The 22,959-nt window shown below is 40.2% G+C and overlaps 1 long non-coding RNA gene across 2 annotated transcripts in view; it reads right to left on the bottom strand.

The window, feature by feature from the left end:
- LOC127492307 (uncharacterized) overlaps positions 1-22,959 on the bottom strand; it is a 48,089-nt gene that overhangs the window by 8,102 nt on the left and 17,028 nt on the right. The window lies entirely within an intron of this gene.

The raw sequence follows: 22,959 nt of genomic DNA, 5'->3' as shown, positions 1-22,959 counted from the left end.
GCATCATCAGAGGACTTCTTCCTCTAGAAACAGACTGAGCCTGGATAAGGAAAAGCAGAGTTCAGCAAGAACTGATAGTGGCTGAAATGTTTAAGGACCAAGCCATACCTTCTACTTAAATGTTTGAATTATTGTTCTTGTATTAATTCTTCTACACTCAGATAGTAAAAGTTAAGTATGTTGTCTCATAAAGTATCAAGTTGAAACAAAGCTCAAAAAATAAAAATAAATGAAAGTGCATTTATGTTGGAAAAGCAGAAGCTACAAATCAAATGTTAAAGCCTTTATTTGTATTTTCACATTTCATTGACTGACCCTTCGATACTCAACCAAACACCACCAGGCAAACAGACATATACCTGGAAGGAAATGTCCAAAGGGCTGGAGCTGCTGACTCTGACCTACTGGAGGTGACAAATAGGAAGGAAATCATGTGCATTGCCTTGAAACAAAACTTGGAATAAGCTATCAGAGTAAAAGCCTAGTTTCATCTGAGAAATTGTTTTTCCCCCAAAATGACCTCAAAAGAGCCAATTTCTAAGTATCACAGGTTGTCATAATTTTTTAAAAAGAACACTTTTATGAAAATCTATATTCAGAAAATGATCAGGAAATACCATTCATGACAGTTAAAGTCAAGAGCTAATCCCATATCAAAGAAATCCGTAATATATATATGTAATTTTCCGCTAGCATTAGTCCTTGAATTTTTCAATTATGTGATGCATGTTAGAAAAAAAGTGCTCATTAAATACACTAAATTTGATGGAGAGGCAAAATTTTAAATCTGTATTTCAAATATTCCTTGTACATTATTTGATTATGTGAACTGATTTGGTTATAAAAATGCTATTTAGCAGAAATTTTCTTCCTTTAAGTGGTTAAGGGCAATATATAAATTACACTTCTTAAGAGATTTATAATCTAATAAGTGCACCACAGGAAAAAAAAAGGAAAGTATAGTGAATTTTACTGACTTGTCCAAAGCAGAAAATGAAAATCATAGCTGGATTAGAAGAATCTATCCTGAAATAAATTTTCCAGATCATCTTATCCATGGTTGACAAATACATAGGGTACAAATAGACACTTTCGCAGTTTCTATCCAAGGCAGACAAGTAATCAATCTCAGTAATTTCTAACTGAGCTGAAACATACATAGTCTCAGAACTCTTTTTTTTTTAAAGATTAATTTATTTATTTGAAAGTCAGAGTTACACACAGAGAGAAGGAGAGGCAGAGAGAGAGAGAGAGAGAGAGAGGTCTTCTATCTGTTGGTTCACTCCCCAGTTGGTTGCAATGGCCGGAGCTGTGCCAATCCCAAGCCAGGAGTTTCTTCTGGGTCTCCCACACGGGTGCAGGGGCCCAAGGACTTGGGCCATCCTCTAATGCTTTCCCAGGCCCTAGCAGAGAACTGGATGGGAAGTGGAACAGCCAGGTCTCAAACTGGCACCCATATGGGATGCTGGCACTGCAGGCAGTGGCTTTATCAGCTACGCCACAGCACCGGCCCCTCAGAATTCTTAAAACAGACTGGAACTTTTAGAAGAGAGAGTCCAGTGGTGGTTACAGAGGCTGTGGGGAGGGATAGACAATGAGAGGGGAGAAGCTGATCAATGGGAACAAAGTCTCAGATGGGAGGAATAAATTCTGGGATTCTAATGCACATCACGGTTGCTATAGTTAACAATAATGTATTGTATTTCAAAGCAGCTAAATGATGATTTTAAATGTTCTCCTCACAAAGAAATGATAAATATTTGAGGTGATGGGTATGCTATTTACCTGCCTGGATCACCCCACAAGGTAGACATTTAGTGGATGCATCCTGAGCAGCTCAGCCCTCTCGGCAGCATTTTCAGTTGTTTGTTCTGGTATTTAATCCTGCATTTTAAATAATGTGCTCATACTTATATTTATCCATTTATCCATTATGTATTAATGGTTGACAGACATCTGGACTCTTCTACACACCCCTTCCCTCCCTTGCCACTCTTCTCATTTTAAAGTTCATGGGTTAATCCCATAATGAGTGTTTTCATCGTTACAACTACGAAAATATTCTTGATTATATTGCTAGATCTTCCAGTAAAGTAGTGCTCTGCAAGTTAATTTTCTTCCTTGTAAAACCTCTTTTGTTTTAGAGTGAGCAGTTTCCTCATTCTCATTTACTTGGTTTTCTTGCCGCTTACTTGGTTTTCTTTGCCGCTGCAGCCCAGTTTTCCCACTCGGGCAGCTCTGAGAAAGGCCTCTCAGTACAAATTTCCACGTAGGAGTAGCCCCATCCGTTTCCTTTTGCCAGAGACCTCCCTCCTGCACCTGCTCTGGTTCCCAGGGCTGCTCCCTGGGTCTCCGCACAGCAGGTTTCTTGGTGTGATCCCCTGCATCTCTGCAGTGCTAGATTCCCTCTCCCCGGGACTCCATGTCTGTCTGCCTTTTTTTTTTTTTTTTTTTCCCTTCTCCCTTATTTTGGTGTAGCAGCCTTCAAGAATTCCCCGGGACAGAATCCATGGAAGGTAACTTTTTCTGAGACTGTCCCTGTCTGAAATTACCTTTATTCAACTCTCACACTTTGATTGATAGTTTTCACAGGGTATCAAATTTAAGCTAAAATGTTATTTTTACTGAGAACATGGAGTCATTACTCATTGTCTCCAACTTCCAGGGGTGTTATTGGAAAGCTCATTCCTGATCTCTTGTGAGTGACCCTTTTCTCTACTTTTGACTTTTATATTACTTTTGTTTTCTGTATTCTACAGTTTCACAACGATGTGCTATCGTTTTGACACTTGAAAGGTCTCTGTTGTTCAGTCATAGGAAAAATTGTGTATAAAGATAATTCATACCTACGTTTGTTCTTTCCTTCCATAATGCTTACCGGTGAGATACAGGGTTGATTCTTTACTGTTCTCATCTTCTCTCTTTCGTTTTTCAACTCTGTTTCATTTCTGCTTTTCAGAAGAGTTTTGTCAGCTGATCTCTAGACATTTTTAACAATTTAAAAAAATTTCTGTTTAATTGATGGGAATTTTTATTCTTTTTATATCATCCTAGTCTGTTTCATGGATATGATAGCACCAAGAATACTGTAGTTTGATTTTAAGAAATTTTCCTCTTTTCTTGCAATGCCTCTGTTTCTTCCAAGCTCTTTAGCTTTGCTGTTTATTTTGGACTCCATCTCCTACTGCAGGCTTTCTTAAACCACCAGTTGCTGCTAACCATCAAATTCTATTTAAGAACGAAACACTAGATGCCTGATTAGGAGTTGGTGGTGGGTAGCAACTGGGCGACACTACCCTTGTCAGGTACTCCCATGCATCTCTAGCTCCAGGTCCCTCGTCTGGGTGATTCAGTGTCCCAGAGAAGAGTATTGCAGCTTTACCTGCGGATGCAGGACTGGCTGCTCTATGAGCTTGGGTGGGAAAGAGGATTGAGGAGTGGATTTTCATGTCATCCCTTGTTCTCCCTGTCTTTAGCCCATCCCCTGCTCTGTGCTAATTGACCTCCGTTTCAGTGGCTACAGGACTCAGCCTCTGTAGGAGCTAAGTCTCCTATTTCCTGTTGAGGGTGGGAGAATGGGCATCCAACTGCATCAACTGGGAGAAGGAATTCTGGGCCCTATAGCTCTTATGTGGATTTTTAACCGATTGCTACCGGAGGATGATTTTTGAGTGAAGAAGGGAGAAAAAGTTGTAGCTTGGTTATGTTGACAAGGGAGAACTTGCCGGCAAGTTGTTGAGCATCCTGTGCTCAAGCAAGGTGGCTTAAACAACAGAATTGTCTGGCCGTGCCATGCTGGAGGCTAAGCTGATATCAAGATGTCTGTCTTGGGCTGTGAGGGAGAACCTGGCCCATGCCCGTGCCCATGCCCAGCATCTGGTGATTGCTGGCTATCTTTGTCTTCTCTGGCATCTGTCGCATCATTCAGATCCTTGCATTCATCTTCACATGGTGTTCCCCCTGTGTGCATTCCTGAGTCCAAATTGTCCTCTTAAATTTTTTTCTCGGATTAAGGTCCTAAACTTAAGACTTGAAACCATCAAACTACATAGGGGAAACACTGCAAGACATTGGCCTAGGCAAAGACTTCTTAGACAATACCCCCACAGCACAGGCAATGAAAGCAAAAGCAGACAAATGAGAGTACATCAAGCTAAGAAGCTTCTGCATAGAAGAGGAAACAATTCACAAAGTGAGGAGACAACCAGCAGAATGGGAGAAAATATCTGCACACTATGCATCTGATAAAGGATTAATATCCAGAATATCTAAGAAGTCCAAGAAACTCAACAATAACAACAAAACCAATCCAGTTAAGAAATGGATAAAAGATATGAATAGGCATTTTTCAAAGGAAGACATCGAAATGGCCAATAAACACATGAAAAAAATGCTCATGATCACTAGCCATCAGGGAAATGCAAATAAAAACAATGATGCATCACCTCACTCCAATTAGAATGGCTATTGTCCAAAAATAAAAAAATAACAAATGCTGGTGAGGATATAGAGGAAAGGGTACCATAATACATTGTTTATGGGAATACAAATTGGTATAATCATTATGGAGATTCCTCACAAAACTAAAAATATGTCTACCATATGACCCAGTCATTCCTTGGGGTAGACCCAAAACAAGTTAAATCAGTTTATGAAGGAAGAACTTGCACTCCCATGCATGTAGCAGTTCAGTTCACAATAGCAAAAAGTATGGAATCAACCTAAATGTCCATCAGCTGATGACTAGATAAAGAAAATGTGATATATATATATATATATATGAATATTACTCAGCCATAGAAAGAATGAAACCCTGACTTTGCAACAAATTAGATAGAACTAGAGATCTTTATGCTAAATGAAATAAGCCAGACCCAGAAAGACAAATATCATGTTTCCTCCTTACAGAGACAATAAAAATTGTGTGGATGTCATATCATTTGGTATATAGTTACAAATACTGCTTCACTGAAGCTTACCATGCATATGATAATATACCCTTCTTTCCCCACATTATGATCATTATCCTGAATCTCTCACTTTGAAACATTAATATCTATTTTCAAGAAAATTAGTATATATGTGTATAATTTCTACATATTAAGTGAATGTGGCAAAATGTCAAAAATTATTCAATGTTTTGGCCGGTACCATGGCTCACTAGGCTAATCCTCCACCTGAGGTGCCAGCACTATGGGTTCTAGTCCAAGTTGGGGCGCTGGTTCTGTCCTGGTTGCTCCTCTTCCAGTCCAGCTCTCTGCTGTGGCCCGGGAAGGCAGTGGAGGATGGCCCAAGTCCTTGGACCCTGCACCCGTATGGGAGACCAGGAAAAGCACCTGGCTGCTGGCTTCGGATCGGTGTAGCACGCCGGTTGTAGCGGCCATTTGAGGGGTGAACCAACGGAAGGAAGACCTTTCTCTCTCTCTCTCTCACTGTCTAACTCTACCCGTCAAAAAATTATTCAATTTTTAAAAGATTTATTATTTTATTTATCTGAAAGGCAGAGTTACAGAGAAAGGAGGAAGTGAGAGAGATAGAAAGGTATCTTCTATCCACTGGCTCAACCTCCAAATGGCTGCAACAGCTGGAGCTGGGCCAGACCAAAGCCAGCAACCAGGAATTTCATCTGGGTCTCCTGAATGCATGAGACCAAGCACTTGGGCCATCCTCTATTGCTTTCCCAGGACTTGAACCAGCATCCATATGGGATGCCAACATCCAGGCTGCAGCCTTATCTGCTATGCCACAGTGCTGACCAGAGCTGGGAATTAACCCAGGAACTCTGATGTGGGATGTGGGCATCTCAACCAGAGTGTTAACCACTAGGGAAGTGCCTGCCTCTAAGTTCCCCCTTTTTATAAGTACACAAATCATATGGGATTACAAGCCCGCCCTAACTCAGTAGAACCTCATCTTAATTAGATCTTCAAGAGCCCTGTGTCCAAATAAGATCATAAGCAGAGGTACTAGGATTTGAGATTTTCAACTTAACTTTTTGGAGGACACAATTTAACTCATAATACATTCCATATTTGATGTCCTCTGATTAGAGTGACCCAATACCCCCCCCCCTTTTTTTAGAACAGTCTAGGTTCACACATTGTCCCTGCTTAGTTATTAACAGTGTTTTCCACTCAGGTGGAATGTCCAGGAATGTCCAACAATGATGTGTTCACCTACATATATGATCCTTCTACTTGTAGGAAATTCTCAACACAAAGGACTTTATTATCATTCCCAGTGGATTCTGGACACAAATATATGGGATCTTATTTTCACATTTTCTGTTTTGATTTTGTAGAGAAAGTTGCATATATGTGTACATGTGTTTGTTATTTCTCTTATGAAAAATATGACTATATAGGTATGTATAAATATATAACATGTATATATATAATAAATCATATATATGGCTTTAAAACACACAAAAATTTTGTTGTGATAAAATAGCAGGGTGTATAGCACAATATTGAGCCTTTAAAACAATTTCTTTACAAAAATGAAAGAAGAAACCAAACATAGTTTTAGGTTGCTAACAATAAACAAACTTCCAGCAGCTCAAGAAAATTGGAAACTCAGAACTCCCAGGGTTCATGGAGGCTCTGAATTTGGCCAAATCAACTGCTTTGAACCCATATTTGTTATGGGACTGGGGACTGCTCAGTTCTTTCCATGGCAACGGGCTGTGCTGTCATAAACACTACAGGATGGTCTTCAGATGATCCAGCAGTTGCTGGATTACAAGAGAGATAAGATCTTATTAAAAATACAAAAGTTGGAGCTCACACACTGGAATATGGAGATGTATTGACAAGAGGATTTGCATTATATACAAACAGTTCTTTCTCACTTGACCTCATAAAGAAAAGGCCCTGTTAGGTGAAAAGCAATATGGGTGAATGTTGGCCTTCCCGAAACAGTTCTTACACAAATTACCTACCAACAGAAAGGTCACAAGGAGAGGGAAAAGCAGATGTAAGTGCCCTCAGAAGTGTGATCTGTGCCTGTATTCAAGAGCACCACTCCACCACAAGGGTATTTCTTGGTTAAGAACTCTGTTTTTCGTGGAAAGATAAAGCTTGTAGAATTCTATTCTAATTAGAAAGCACATCATCATCTTATGAAATTTAGACTTACACTAAACATATACAGTAAAGTCACGTATGATTTTAGGTCACTCGAGAAGTTCTAGACTGGAATTGTGCTGGATATGGAGTTTGATATCTTCCCTATCTCACATGGCATTATGTCATGCGCTTGATCCCATGTCATTAAAAACGCTTGAAACATGACACAGAATGAATGCCCAATAGTTCATCATATGGATGCACCATAGTTTATTTAACCATTTTCATATTGTGGGTGGAGGTTGCTTCTAAGTAACCTAGTTGGTGAATATTAAAAGTAATGTAGTAATGAGCTTCTTATAAATACATCTTCATTCGTATTTCCTATCATCTTATTAAAATACGTTGCTAGGACCAAAGCTTTAAGGAAAAAATTGTGAGCACTTTTATGATTCTCTCACTAAAAACAGCTTTTTCACAGTTTTTTTCTATTCTTACTTATACACATTCCCACATGCAATTTATTTTAAATTTTCTCCTTTTCAAAAGCAGGTTTTTTTAGAATTTTTATTTGGATTACATTAAACCCATACATTTAAATGGAAAGAATTGACATTTTTACAATTCTCGGGAACTTCATATATATATAAAATATGTATCTCCATTTATTCAAATATTCTTTTATATCTCCCAATAAACGTTTTGTAGTTTTTTTTTCACATTGTTCTCACACATTACTTGGACTTTTACATTTTGTTGCTATGTGAATTCAATCTTCTTGTCACTGTACTGTTTAATCAGAGATTGCTAGAGTGTAAGAAATATGGGTAGTTACTAACTTTAGAAATATTATATTATAATCTTCAATTTATTAATCTATCTCATTCTGTAAATGAAGTTTCGAGTTGGCTGGTATGTGTGTGCATGTAAGTGTATGTGTGATGTGGTATATAATCATACCAGCTAGAAAGTCTTATATGTTGGCTTTTTCTTCCCCTGCCTTCTTCTTGAGTTCTTGGCTCTTACATTGGCCAAATTTTTCAGAGCCCTTGTCTAATGAATGTCATAAATGGCATCTTTGATTGGTACCTACTGGAGATGAGAATAACTTCTTCCATATTCTACTGTTAAATACAACATGAGTTCTTAAGTGTAAGACTGGAATAGGGTAATGCATATCTAAAAGGGCTGTGGGGGTTACAGAATAAGTGGAGCAGAGGAGCTATGAGACAATAGAACTCGCTGGGGACAGGGACAAACTGGAGAGTGCTCCGTGCAGGGATGGGGACCTTTTTCCTGCCAAGGGTCATTTGAATATTGATAACATCACTCACAAACCATATAAAATTATCAACTGAAAAATTTGCCTGCTGTTGATTTATTGAATTTTGAGTCCTGCCTGCAGTTGCTTTGGCAGGGCCAGACTGAATGATTTTGCAGGCCTCACAAGGCCCATGCTCTAGGAGTTCTCCACCCTTGTAAGGGACCTGCACAGCAGATACTTGGCTTATGTCTGTCACACCATATGAAAATGTGGGCCTATTGTTATTAGATCTTCTAGTTTTCCAAATTGGAAACCCTACTCTTACTTTCTCTCTCCCTCCGTCTCTGTCTCTTTTGTACATAACAGAAAACATCTGATTTTCACATGCCACGTCAGGCAGTCCTCCAGGGGGTGGCCTCAACTATCTCTTCCAAAGCTTTCCAGACAATTGCTCCTCACTGCAAATGGACTCTTCTGATTGATTGATGCTCTTCCTTGCCTTTGATCAATGTGGCGATGTCATGCTCTCCCAGGTCAGTCTTAAGCCACACCAGATGAGAGACAGACACTCTTTGCGTGAACAGGAGTGTTCTTTTTGCTCTGCCCGTGAGACCCTTATTCTACTGGTGGCAGGGTATGGAAGGCAGGGGTGTAGTCAACATCGAAAGTGACCACTTTTTAGGAACGCAGTGATTATAGCCTAAGTTCAAGAGAAAGTCTGAAGATGTTGTAATTCTTATTTATGCTCCAAATATCTAATGATAAATTTAGTATGTCCAGCCAATGATTTTGCCTCCATATTCTAACAGCTGGAATTTGTGGTGATCTTCACCGAAGCACAGTAGCAACCTTTGAGAGTCACGGAAGCCTATAGCATGGTGGCCTATCCAGCATCATGAGCAAAGAGGCAGCCAATGCTGAATAACGGCAGTAGGGACTGCAGAGGCAAGACCTGTTTTGTATCAGTGCAATTTCTGATAACCCTGGCATTTTAAATAGTGACAGAGTTTGTGGAAGAAAATATCGAATCAGCCAGTTAGTGCAGTTGTCAGTAGCATCACAAAGGAGTAGCTTCTGGGCTTGCACAGCAGGAGACAATGCCTGGACTGATGGAAAATCTTCATATGCACTGACAGCAGCATGAACATAAAGGGAGGCATCTCTTATTTACCTGTTATTCTAAGTCTCCACCAGTAACTCAGGTCCCTCACTGGGGCCCACACATTCGGGAATATTTAATCAAATTGCTTATACACATCTACCTAAGGTCCCACATACCACAGAGTTGCCTTGCCTGACCATATGTGTGTGAGTCTATTTTTCGACTCCAGTCTATTCCATCAGTTTAGATGTCTCTCCTTTCACCAACATTACATTGCCTTAATCACTACAGCTTTATAATAAGTCTTGACAACTGGACATGTAAGACCTTTAGCTTCAGTCTTCTCTGAAATTCTCTTGGATCTTCTTGAGTCTGAATTTTCATATACAGTTTACATTGGTCACACAACCCCACTAACCTGTTGATAAATTGATTTGGATTTTGTTGAGCCTATAGGATGGTTTGAGGGTTATTGCTATTTTTATTTTATTGAGAATTCCAATTAATCAACTCAATTTAGTCCCATCTTCATTATTATTCCATTTAGTACAGCCTTCTTTAAATCTCCTCAACAACATCACACAGGATTTGGTAGAGAAATCTTTCACATTTTATTCTAAATTTCTTTCTGGGTCTCCTGGGCTTAGTCTTCCTCTCTATTTTGTTTACCTGCTAGTATTTCCTAAGACTCTGTCTTCAGCTCCCTTTCCTGCTTCCGATTCACTCTCTTCTAAGTGGTCCCATCTATTCCTGGAGTTTGACATAGCTTCTCCCCAATTTACCCTTACTATACTTCCCACTTCTCTTCTGAATTCCGCAATATTCATGGTCTACTTAGATATTTGCACCATAATGCTCCACAAGCATTTCCAATTTTATAAGACCCAATGAATCCCCGACTCCCCATATAAGCACACGCCCCAAATCTCTGATCTAACATGAATCAACTTCATCTCAAAAACGTGCTCAATTCAGAAAGCCGTGAGTCACTCCTGAGACCCTCCCCTTCCTTCATTTCCATAGCTGATTCATGAGCAAGTTCTGTCAGTTTTACTTTTCAGGTAAGTAGAATTTGTAAGAAAGTAGAAAATCTCAATGTAAAATCAATAAATTAGATAAAATCGTTGAATGCTTACACCCTGGAAACAGAAAATACATGTTTTCTCAAGACTTCGTGGAGGGGCTGGTGCTGTGGCATAGCAGGTTAAGCCACCGTCTGCAGTGCCAGCATCCCATATGGGCACCGGTTTGAGACTCAGCTACTCCACTTCCGATCCAGCTCTCTGCTGTGGTCTGGGATACAGTGGAGGATGGCCCAAGCCCTTGGGCCCCTGCACTCACATGGGAGACCTGGAAGAAGATCCTGGCTCCTGGCTTCGAATCAGCTCAGCGCAGGCCATTGCGGCCAATTGGGGAGTGAACCAGCGGATGGAAGACCTCTCTCTCTCTCTGCCTCTCCTTTTCTCTCTGTGTAACTCTGACTTTCAAATAAATAAATAGATCTTTAAAAAAATACTTCATGGAAACTTCACAAAATTAACCCTATATTAAACCACAATTCAAAAAATAGAAATCACATTGAGAATTTCTAATATAATGTAATAAATTGAAAATTAATACAAGAAAAAAAAACAGACTCTAACATCTAAAAGAAATTAACTCTCCATAAACAACTTCTGGAGAGAAAATAAAATCAAATGTGAATTTTCTAGAAATACAGAAAATAATAATGAAAATACCATATGTCTAAATCAACGGATTATACCTAAGAGAGTGTTGACAGGAAAAACTTCAAATACTTATACTAATAAATAAGACAAAAAATGACAAATTAAATATTCAAATGAAGAAGTTAGAAAACAAGCTGTAGCCCAAGAAAACAAATGGAAAGAATTACAAAAAATAAAAACAGAGTTAAAGATGTAATAAGCATAAAAAGGCTAAAGCAATTAAACCCAGCTGCTGGTCCTTTGCAAATAGAAATAAAATGGATAGCCTGTTAGTTAATCTAGTCAAGATAAATGGAAGAAAGTACAAATGCCAAATTAAAATTATAAAGATGAAAATAACCACCAATTAGATCAAATTAAAATAATCCAAAGAAATTGGCCATGCCTAAGAAAATACATTTGAGAAAACGAGGGCATGATGTTTTCTAGAGAAATGTAATTTATGAAAACTGTCACTGGATGAGATAGAAGACAGGATTCAAACAAACAAGTACCATGGAAGCAAAGGAAGCTGTGAGAGAATCTATCCTCCCTTCCACTGCCCTCCCAATTCCTCACCTGAGAAAGCAGCAGGTCCAGGTAGTTTCAGAGGGAAGTTTTTCCAAGGTTTTAGGAAACAAATCGCTTTGGGGCTGGCACTGTGGTGCAGCGGGTAAATGCCCTGGCCTGAAGTGCCAGCATCCCTTATGGGCGCCGGTTCAAGACCCAGCTGCTCCACTTCCAATCCAGCTCTCTGCTGTGGCCTGGGAAAGCAGTAGAAGATGACCCAAGTCCTTGGGCCCCTGCACCCATGTGGGAGACCTGGAAGAAGCTCCTGGCTCCTGGCTCCTGGCTCCTGACTTCGGATCTGCATAGCGGCCAATTTGGGAGTGAACCAATGGATGGAATACCTCTCTCTCTCTCTCTGCCTCTCCTCTGTGTAACTCTGCCTTTCAGATAAATAAATAAATCTTTAAAAAGGAAAAAAAGAAACAAATCACTTCAATGCTATGGAAATGGTTCCAGAACTTAGATATATATGAGGAACACTTCTAAATTACTTTTAAAATGAAGCATAATCTCCATATCAAAAACTGACAAAAATGGAGCACACACACATATACACACTCAGCTGCAGACTGACCCCAGGTGTATCAATGGAGAAATCATAAACAAAATGTTTGCAAATAAATTCCAGTTTCCACTGTACAGGAAATACAACATAAAGCAGTATGACATGTCCCAGGAATGAAAAGATATTTCAGTATTGGGAAATCTGTCAATTCAATTAGCAACATTCACAGATCAAAAGAGGAATGTATAATCATCTTCAGAGGTACTGCCAAGCTATTGAAATTGCTATAACAACAGCTGGAATTCTCATACACAGCTGGTGAGAGCACACATTTGTATAGCCACTCTGGGAAATTGACAGTATCTGCAAAACTGAATGTATGCATACCTCATTACCTCTTAGATATATGCCACATGGAAATGCATACATGTGTTCACCAAAGAACCTTCCTAACAACTGGAAGGTGAGAACAACCAGCATTCATCAACAGTGGGATGGATAAATAAATTATTGTCTATACAACTGACTACAAATGCAATTAGAATGCACACACCACATGGGTTGATCTCATGAACAAAATGTTGAGCAAGCATCTATATCTAATCTATATATCTATATATATATCTATATCTGTATCTATACTGCATGATTCCATTTATACAGAATGTAAAACTTGACACAGCTTATCTATGGCATCAGAAGTCAGGATAATGGTTACTCTTGGAGAGGCTGTTGGCCCATGGTGGGTGTATGGGAGCCTCAGGAATACAGGGAATGCTTTAAAAAAAAAAAAAAAACAGGTTGTTAGTTACACAGATGTATTCATTTTATGAACCACAAGACCAACGACTTGAGAATTTTCCAATGTCTATTTCTCTACTTCAAGACAAACGTTTACACTTTTCAAAAAGGATACCTTGGGCCCCTGGTGTGCAGATAAGATCATCCCTTTCCTTCTGCTCCCTCCTCCCACCAACCATAGACACGGGTCAAAAGAAGACCTGCCATTCCGAAGCAGGACGCTGGCTAGGTGTGGCAAGGCTGCCACCTGTCCTCACTCTCCCTGCATCTCCCAGAATGGCCTCTGGAGCAGTTCCACCATGCCTTCGCTGGTGTTTACATCCATCTTCATGAGAAGCTCAGGACCCCCTTGCCACCCGCCACCCCCTGAACTCCAACCCTTTGTTCTGACCCCATAGCTCATCCCTCTCCAAATGCTGCAACCTTGTCACTGTTCCCTCTCTAACTCTCAGATGGTCTTCAGCAAAACCCTCAAATCTCAGCTTCTCTGAAAGTTGCCTCCAACTTCCTGCTCCCCCAGTCCCTGCCCTGGTCCTGAGGCCAGTGTAGTCCCCTCGCGTTGGGGACATCGCCTCACCTGCTCTAGGCAGGGTAGGGGTTTTCTGCACTCGAGTTGCCGTTTGGGGCCACCCTTCCCTGAAGCTCCTGGTATGCCACGTGTTCAGGCTGTGACACCTTTCTTGTCGCTGACGCATTCACCTACCAGTCCTGGGTCACTCCCCTTATCTTGGCGCTTTCTCTTTTGCCCCACTGTCACTTGCTCCAACACACCTTCTGTATTCTTGGTGTTTCAAGGCACACCGGGATGATCCTTGCAACATCGTGGTCACTTTGTTTCTTCGCCTGCCCTCATCTCCGCGGTCTTCTCTGGCCCTCGGGGTAACACCTACGGCTCTGCAATGATCCCAGTGGGTCCGTGCTGCTGGCACAGTGTCAAAGGCAGCGCCTCTCTGACCACTAGCGTCAGTCTTTTCGGCTCACTCCACCTATTACTTTGACTTCAGCATTTTTTTCCCACCCCTTTCCACGGAGACCTAGTAAACACTATCATTATCGTTCAGTCTCTCATTGTGACGGTTAAGTTTTCGTGTTAACTTGACTGGGCCAAAAGATGCCCAGCTAGCTGATAAGCGTTATTTCTGGGTGTGTCTGTGAGGGTGTTTCCAGAAGCGCCGAGCATTTGGGTCGGTAGACTGTAAAGATCTCCCCGATCAATGCGGGCAGGCATTGTCCAACCCAGAGAGGATGCCAAGGCGGAGAAAGGGCAAATCCACTCCCTACTTGGGCTAAGATGTCCGGCTCCTCCCTCTCTTGAACGCTGGCACTCCTGGTTCTGGGCCTTTGGACTCAGATCAGGATTTACACCATCCCCTTGGTCCCGCCCCCACTGCCTGGTCCCCCTTGCCTGCAGCTTGCCGATAGTAGGCAGTGGGACTTCTTGGTCTCCATAAACACGTGATTCAATTGCTACATAAATCTCCCATTATACATATCTATCTACCGCTATGCACCTCCTTAAGAACGTTTCGGTCAACAATAGACTACATATACAAGAACCATGGTCCCATAAGTTTACAATGGAACTGAAAAATTCCTGTTGCCTAGTGATGGCAGCCATCCTAAGGCTGCAGTACAATGCAGTACTCCTGTGTTCATGGTGATGCTGGCCTACCCACACCTACTGCACTGCCGGTCCTATAAAAGAACAGCACATACAATTATGTACAGGACATATGACTTGATAGTGGTAATAAACTACTGTGCTACTTTTTTATGTATTTACTATACTGTACTTTTTATTGTTATTTTAGAGTAAACTCCTTCTACTTATCAAAAGCATTTACTCTAAGACAGTATTCCTTGCTACACCTGCAGTGGCCTCATACGCCTTTGTTTGCGGAGTCTTTTCATTGCATCATTTCTAGTGTGCTTAATTTAATCTCCTGTAGTTTCGTTCAGCATGGCCCTATTGTTCATCACGGCCCTAGGAGCAACAGGCTGTCCTGTCTAGATTGTGTAAATACGCTATGACGTTCATCCAACGGCGAAATTGCCTAACAACACATTTCTCAGGATGTATTACAGTCATTAAGAGATGCACGACATGCATGTATTTTGTTTCTCTGGAGAACCCTGACTAGTACACTCTTTTTCTTATCTTCTTCCTTTCACAACCTAAATTCTTTGACCCATAACTATAACCAAACTCTTTCACACTCTTGTCCTTATTTCACTTCGTAGTATTAACACCCATACTTAAAATAGAATCTGAATTCTTAACAAAAAAAAAAAAGCAGGTACAGATTTCATACAGATGAGATTAAGTAAAAACACTGCAATCCTGTGTTTGAACTGGATTTCTTATTATAAACATGGTATCATAAAGCTATTTTTTAAAGATTTATTTTTTATTTATTTGAAAGACAGAGTTACAGAGAGAAGTAGAGACAGAGAGAGAGAGGTCTTCCATCTGCTGGTTCACTTCCCAGATGGCCGCAACGGCCAGAGCTGCACCGATCCAAATCCAGGAGCCAGGAGCTTCTTCCGGGTCTCCCACATGGATGCAGGGGCCCAAGGACTTGGGCCATCTTCCACTGCTATCCCAGGCTATAGCAGAGAGCTGGATTGGAAGAGGAGCAGCTGGGACTAAAGCTCGCGCCCATATGGGATATCGGTGCTTCAGGCCAGGGCTTTAACTCGCTGCACCACAGCGCTGGCCCCAGTATCATTAAACTTTGGAATACACACAAACACATTTCCCAGCACTATGCACTATTGGCCAACCCAATAGCAACGAATACCCCTAATGTCCAGATTGTAATTTCTAAAACTAATTTCCCACTAAAAGTAACAACCACTTCTTAGAGAAATATCCATTTCCAGTGAGGGCCTGAAATGTGCAATGTAGTCCTGGAGTATGGTCTCCTATGCAAAGAAGCTACCAGTGACTTCTATCATGTCTGTAGAACTCAGGAGTCGTTTCAAAAGTTTCTGCTGGCCAGCATTTGAGCAGCAATAAATAAGAATTCAACAGACTAAAACACATAAAATATGTTTCAAGTCCATACATTCATAATGATACCAAACAAAAAAGAACAACTCTCATTGGTCACTTTTGATGATGTTAAGAGCCAACTGGTTATTTTGAAAAACTCTACAGGAGGGGGAAAGAATTAGGTGCTTATTCCTTCCTTTCCTTTTTTCCTTTCTTTCTTTCTTTCTTTCTTTTCTTTTCTTTTCTTTTCTTTTCTTTTCTCTTCTTTTCTTTTCTTTTCTCTTCTCTTTTTTTTTTTGACAGGCAGAGTTAGACAGTGAGAGAGAGAGAGAGACAGAGAGAAAGGTCTTCCTTTTTCCATTGGTTCACCCCCCAAGTGGCCACTATGGCACTGTGCCAATCCAAAGCCAGGAGCCAGGTGCTTCCTCCTGGTCTCCCATGTGGGTGCAAGGCCCAAGGACCTGGGCCATCCTCCACTGCCTTTCCGGGCCACAGCAGAGAACTGGACTGGAAGAGGAGCAACCAGGACAGAATCCGGCACCCCAACTGGGACTAGAACCCAGGGTGCCAGTGCCACAGATGGAGGAGTAGCCTAGTGAGCCACGGCGCTGGCCTATTCCTCCCTTTCTCATATGAATATACTTCAGGTGACTGTAGCACAGGATACATAGCATTAATGAGGTAAGTATCTGTTTAGGAGTATCCTGACTAATAACTGGAAAAAAGATCCTCATTTTGTGAGCCCTAATGAATCAACAGATCTGGGAAATAATTATCCATGGTTTCCAATACCACAAAAGAAAAAAAAATCACATTATTTAGTCTGTCATTCTCTCCCCCAAACAAATCAAATGTTGACTTTTATCACATCCCTAGGTCTACTACCAACTTTCAGTAAATAAGGAAGAATAAAGGAATATGATAGCCCCAAGGGAAGCCAATCAGTAAAATCTACACTGTGAGAACCGTTACAGAATAAATGATCCAATTTCTTCAACAAAGATTTGCAAGGGGGAGAAAAAACCCTAGAGCACAAATCTACAGATGGCAAGAGCCTGCAGAGACATAGCACACAATTGTGGTGGATGCATTTCATTTAGATGTTAATTAAAAAACAATGTAGGGGGAAAAAAAACGTGTACATTGATTGCATACTTGAAAGTATCAAAAGTAGTAGAGTATTTTTTTTTAATCTTTTATTTAATGAATATAAATTTCCAAAGTACGACTCATGTGTTACAATGGCTTCCCCCCCATACCGTCCCTCCCACCCACAACCCTCCCCTTTCCCACTCCCTCTCCCCTTCCATTCACATCAAGATTCATTTTCGATTATCTTAATATACAGAAGATCAGCTTAGTATACCTTAAGTAAGGATTTCAACAGTTTGCTCCCACACAGAAACATAAAGTGAAAAATAATAGATGATTTTTTTTAAATGATGATGAAATCAGATCAGACCTATTGTCATGTTTAATCCCAGTGAGAGTCAAGTTGGGAATTGATAATTTCTTTCTTTCTTTTTTTTTTTTTTTTTACAGAAGATCAGTTTAGTGTACATTAAGTAAAGATTTCAGTCGTTTGCACCCCCATAGAAACACAAAGTGAAATATACTGTTTGAGTACTCGTTATAGCATTAAGCCTCAGTGTACAGCACGTTAAGGACAGAGATCCTACATGAGGAGTAAGTGCACAGTGACTCCTGTTGTTGACTTTACCAATTGACACTCCTGTTTATGGCATCAGTAATCTCCCTATGCACCCGTTATGAGTTTCCAAGGCTATGGTAGCCCCTTGAGTTCTCCGACTCTTATCTTGTTTAGACACGGTCATAGTCAAAGTGGAGGTTCTCTCCTCCCTTCAGAGAAAGGCACCTCCCTCTTTGAAGACCTGTTCTTTCCACTGGGATCTCACTCACAGAGATCTTTTTGCCAGAGTGTCTTGGCTTTCCATGCCTGAAATACTCTCATGGGCTTTTCAGCCAGATCCGAGTGCCTTTAGGGCTGATTCTGAGGCCAGAGTGCTATTTAGGACATCCACCATTCTATGAGTCTGCTGAGTATCTCACTTCCCATGTTGGATCACTCTCCCCTTTATTTATTCTATCGGTTGGTGTTAGCAGATACTAGACTTGTTTATGTGCTCCCTTTGACTCTTAGTCCTTTCATTATGATCAATTGTGAACTGAAATTGATCACTTGGAGTAGTGAGATGGCATTGGCACATGCCACCTTGATGGGATTGAATTGGAATCCCCTGGTATGTTTCCAACTCTACCAATTGGGGCAAGTCAGCCCGAGCATGCCCCAAATTATACATCTCTTCCCTCTCTTATTCCCACTCTTATGTTTAACAGGGATCACATTTCAGTTAATTTTCAACACTTAAGAATAACTGTGTGATAATTACAGAATTAAACCAGTCATATTAAGTAGAACAGACAAAAAAAAAATACTATGAGGGATAATGTATTTTGCAAACTATGCAACAGATAAAGGGTTAATAACCAGAATCTACAAAGAGATCAAGAAACTCCACAAAAACAAAACCAACAACCCACTTAAGAGATGGGCCAAGGACTTCAATAGACATTTTTCAAAAGAGGAAATCCAAATGGCCAACAGGCACATGAAAAAATGTTCAAGGTCACTAGCAATCAGGGAAATGCAAATCAAAACCACAATGAGGTTTCACCTCACCCCGGTTAGAATGGCTCACATACAGAAATCTACCAACAACAGATGCTGGCGAGGATGTGGGGAAAAAGGGACACTAACCCACTGTTGGTGGGAATGCAAACTGGTCAAGCCACTATGGAAATCAGTCTGGAGATTCCTCAGAAACCTGAATATAACCCTACCGTTCGACCCAGCCATCCCACTCCTTGGAATTTACCCAAAGGAGTTTAAATTGATAAACAAAAAAGCGGTCTGCAGCCTAATGTTTATTGCAGCACAATTCACAATAGCCAAGACCTGGAACCAACCTAAATGCCCATCAACGGTAGACTGGATAAAGAAATTATGGGATATGTATTCTTTAGAGTACTATACCGCAGTAAGAAACAACGAAATCCAGTCATTTGCAACAAAATGGAGGAATCTGGAACACATCATGCTGAGTGAAGTAAGCCAGTCCCAAAGGGACAAATACCATATGTTCTCCCTGATCGGTGACAACTGACTGAACACCAAAAAGGAAACCTCCTGAAGTGAAATGGACACTATGAGAAATGGTGACTTGATCAGCATAGCCCTGACTGCTAATGGACAACTTAATACATTATCCCTCATAGTATTTTTTTTTTGTCTGTTCTAAGTAGTAGAGTATTTTAAGATACAAAACGTCATTATAGTTGCTTTTGTTTTAAGCTACTGTCTTCAAATATTTCTAGATATAATGATGAGAAGTCTCAGTGTGCTTCATGATAACCTGGGCCACAGAGGGGAGTGAGTTGGGGAATGGATGAAATTAAATTGGTTACGAGTTGAAAATTGTTGAGGCTGAGTAACAGATACAAGCAGCTTCATTATCTTATTATCTTCACTTGTGATTTGTTTAAAATTTTCCTATAATAAAATGCTTTAAATAGTTACAATGGAAGAAAGGAGCCTCTACAACTGTAATAAAAACCTGGAGTTGGTAATATGTATATGAAAAAAAACCTCTAAAACATTCCTGAAAGATGCAATAGAAGACTCTAGTAAATGTAAAAGCATACCATTGAGTAGTCAATCGCATCACATACAGATGATTTTCCCAACCTTAGCCCATCCCCAAAGTATAGTCTAAGAATATTGAAATCACAATAAAATACAGAAATGTTCTTCCATGCCAGATAAATCAATTCATGCAAAAAAGAAAAGAAAAGAAAACTAGGAAATTGGGACTGGAGGAATAGCAATTAGGGGACAAGCACTACTGGATATTAATATTCTTTTTTTCCAAAGATTTATTTAATTTTTTAAAATGCAGAGTTACAGATAAAGAAGAAGAGACAGAGAGATCTACCATCCACTGGTTCAATCCCCAAATGGCTGTAGTGGTCAGGCTGGGTTGGGCTGAAACCAGGATCCAGAAGCTTCATCTGGATCTCTCACATGGGTGCAGGGGTCCAAGTATGTGGGCCATCTTCTGCTACTTTCCCAGCTGCCTTAGCAGGGTGCTGGATGGCAAGTGGAGCATCTGGAACTTGAACCTCCACTGTATGGGATGCCAGCATTGCAGGCAGTGGTTTACCCTGCTAACACCACATCACCAGCCCCTAAGTTAATATTCTGATACTAGTGCAAGAATAGATATAAGTGAAGGAGCAAATAGAATTCACAAATAGATCTAAACCCATAAGGTAATATGACATAGAATGTGAGTGGCATTTTAAACCATAAAGAAAAGCTGTATTATTCCATAATAGCATTGAGTTATTGGGTAATCAGCTGAAAAAGAGAATTGAACTTGAATCTCTATGACTAAGATTCTAGGTATGATACAATCCATCTATGAACTGGCCTATATAAATGATAGACACAGTACAAAGAAAAGCCAAAATATTTTTATAAAGAAAGGTCAAGGGGCCAGCATTGTGGCATAGCAGGTAAAGCCACCACCTGCAGTGCCAGCATCCCATATAGGCTCTGGTTTGAGTTCCAGCTGCTTCACTTCTGATCCAGTTCTCTGCTATGGTCTGGGAAAGCAGGAGAAGATGGCCCAAGTCCTTGGGCTCCTGCACCCACGTGGGAGACCCAGAAGAAGCTCCTGCCTCCTGGCTTCGGATATACTCAGTTCTTGCTATTGTGGCCATCTGGGGAGTGAACCAGCAGATGAAAGACCTCTCTCTCTCTCTCTCTCTCTGCCTCTGCCTCTCTGTAACTCTGCCTTTCAAATAAATTAATAAATCTTAAAAAAATAAATAAAAAGGTCAAAGTTGGGACCGGTGCTGTGGTACAGCGAATTAAAATGTGATCTGCCCTGCTGGCATCCCATATGGGTGCTGGTTCATGTCCCAGCTGCTGCACTTCTGATCTAGCTCCCTGCTGATGCACCTGGGAAGGCAACAGAGGATGGCTCAAGTCCTAGGGCCCCTAGACCCATGTGGGAGACCCAGAAGAAGCTCCTGGCTCCTGGCTTCTGCCTGGCTCAGCCTGGGTCAGGTCGTTGTGGTCATCTAGGGGTAAGCCAACAAATGGAGATGTCTTCTCTCTCTCTCTAACTCTGCTTTTCAAATAAACAAATAAATACATCTTTTTTTGAAGAAAAGACAAAGTCAAAAAACAAATCAGAAAACAATTGTAGCTCATGTCACAATTTCCTTAATCTATAAATAGATCTTTTCAACAACAACAACAAAAAATATTTCAATAGGAAAACAGTTTTAAGAATATATATTAACAGTCAATCTGTAGAAAATACAGATCCACTGTTGATGGGAATGTAAACTGGTGCAGCCATTGTGGAAGACAGTATGGAGATAACTTACAAATCTGAATATAGACCTACCATATGACCCAGCAATCTCACTCCCAGGAATGTACCCAAACGAAAAGAAATCAGCATATGTTCATTGCAGCTCAATTTACAATGGAATCAACCCAGATGCCCATCAACTGACGACTGGATAAAGAAATTATGGTATATATATACTATGGAGTACTACTCAGCTGTAAAAAAAAAGGTTTTGTTCCCCAACAAAATGGATGCAACTGGAAACCATTATACTTAGTGAAATAAGCCAGTCCCAAAAAAGATATCATGTGTTTTCCCTGATCTGGGGTAACTAACAGAGTACCTAAAATGTAATATATGGGAGTGAAATGGATATTTTGAGATGTAGTGATTGTTTATAGCCCTTGTCTCTACTACTGAGGAACAGTGTTTTTTCTTCATATTATTCTTGAACTTGGTACTTAGTGTAGGGTTAACCTTATGAGTATAAGGTATTTTGAAAATCAATCCATGTAAAAATTAAGAGTGGGAATTGGAGAGGGAGGAGGAGGAAGGGTTGGAGCATGGGCGGGAGGGAGGGTAGGGTGGGAAGTATCACTATGTTCCTAAATCCATACACATGAAATAGAAGACATCTGTATACCTTACATAACATTTAAAATATATAAAGAAAATGCAGATGATACTTTAATATGTGAAAATACACTTAAGCTCACCAGAGCAAATTCATAACACACTAAGTTCTCACAGGTATGAGGAAATAGGCTCTCATGTTCTTAGTGTGAGCGTAAACCTCATCAAAACTGTTTCTTAGGGAAATTTGGAAACATTTCCACATTTTAAAATAGGATTTTTGCTATAGATACACTTGCACTATTGAAATGAGGGATATTCAGGTTTATTTATTGAAATAGTATTTGTCACAGCAAAATACTGAAGCTGTCACAGCATGCTCACAGCAGGGACTGGTAACAAGTGATGGTACACACAGACGGTGGAATACTACACCACAGTTACAAAGGGGCAGTCTTCATATACCACATACAAGGATCTTCTAGTACACACAATACCCAAAACAAAATAATTCTGAAAAAAAGGCAAAGTATAGACTAGTACTCATAATATACAGCATTTAGTAAAAAGGAGAGAAAAGCAGACAAGAATATATTTCTCCTCTTTTTACATTTAGTAAATTTTACTAAGTGAAAAGGGAAGAAAAGGGATACAATAAACTGGTAAGTGAGGTTGCCTTTGGATTTTATAGCTGGAGTATATATTAATGATACATAAATAAATAAAATTAAGCCACTTTCACATGGTTTTCCAGGTATTAGTTTTTGTGAGTTCATTTATGTGAAAGTCTTTGTATTTTTAAAGTTCTACCCAAAAGCAATTTAAAGAAGGAGATTTTATTTGGTAACTACTGGGAATGAAATTGCTCTCATGATTTCTTTTTCAAATTTTTCATGATTGATTTAAAACAAGGCTACTGACTGAGTTCT

This window comes from Oryctolagus cuniculus, chromosome 10, assembly GCF_051225735.1.
Source record: "Oryctolagus cuniculus isolate XC-2025 breed Fujian yellow rabbit chromosome 10, ASM5122573v1, whole genome shotgun sequence".
NCBI lineage: Eukaryota > Metazoa > Chordata > Mammalia > Lagomorpha > Leporidae > Oryctolagus > Oryctolagus cuniculus.
Note: the sequence above shows the minus strand (reverse complement) of the source record. Positions and strands in the feature narration are given on the sequence as shown.